The 1,036-nt window shown below is 39.8% G+C and overlaps 1 protein-coding gene across 2 annotated transcripts in view; it reads right to left on the bottom strand.

Annotated features, from left to right (window-relative positions):
• LOC101863503 overlaps positions 1-1,036 on the bottom strand; it is a 128,676-nt gene that overhangs the window by 71,721 nt on the left and 55,919 nt on the right. The window lies entirely within an intron of this gene.

The following is a 1,036-nucleotide window of genomic DNA, read 5'->3' as shown; positions in this document are numbered from 1 at the left end:
TGCGTTTTTCCCACTTCTTTTTTCGCGAAAGTTTTGAATCTGCGATTTGAGTCGCCAAGAGTCGAGTCTTCCAAAGCAGTAGAACCCCTTGTAAACTAACGACTTAAATTCACGAATTTCATTTAAAATCTTGAAAATCGCGATCTTAAGTCGTGGGCGAAAAAAAAAAACTTATACAGTAGGCTTAAGAAAGCATCCGTGCCCATTGTCACGCATACACGGAAGACACTAAGTGCAAGTACTTTAAGCAATTAGGAAGCTGAAAACCGAACAGGCAAGCCAGTTACATTGGCGGGTCGCTATGGCATTTTAAACATCCGCCATTCGTTCTGTAAGCAAAATCCTAAGGTGGAGCAGCTAATTGCTTGTCTTTGGCAAAACAAATAGAATAGATCGTTTTGTAAGAGTCATAGCTCGGACAAAAAAGACATCAGTGAAACTTTCGTTCTGTTTCATTTGGTTTAATGGGGGGGATAGCTTGGGAGGTTTCGGATTTTGCCCATTAAATGCCGACTTTCAACCCAAAAAGCTCTAAGCAGTTTTGTAAAGAAATCGACAGTATGAAAAAATGTTAACCTCATTAAAAGTAGGAAGCCTAGATAATAGCAGATTTCAGAAAAGAAGACGAACGCACGAAGGAGTATTCAATCCCACTGTCTCATCAATGAATATTGATGAGTTCATAAGTAGAATAGATGGATGACCAGAACATTAAGAAGAATGATCAATATCATAAGAATATTTATGGAAGTTTAATGTTCATCGTTTTCTGAACAGGGTGGATGGAGATTTCAGAAGAAAGAAAGTTAGAGAACTAACGAAATGTGGAAACGTTTTGATTGTGTGTGCATATGTGTGTCTTTTTAATGTGTGTGTATGTGTGTGGGTGTGGGTGTGTGTGCGTGTGTATGTGTGTGTGAGTGTGTGTGTGCGTGTGTTTGTATGTGTGTATGTGTGTGCCTTTTTAAAGTGTGTGCGTGTGTGTGCGTGTGTATGTGGGAGTGTGTGTGTGTGAGTGTGTGTGTGTGTGTGTGTG

This window comes from Aplysia californica, unplaced genomic scaffold, assembly GCF_000002075.1.
Source record: "Aplysia californica isolate F4 #8 unplaced genomic scaffold, AplCal3.0 scaffold00130, whole genome shotgun sequence".
In the NCBI taxonomy this organism is placed as follows: Eukaryota; Metazoa; Mollusca; class Gastropoda; order Aplysiida; family Aplysiidae; genus Aplysia; species Aplysia californica.
This window is presented reverse-complemented; position numbering and strand designations above follow the sequence as displayed.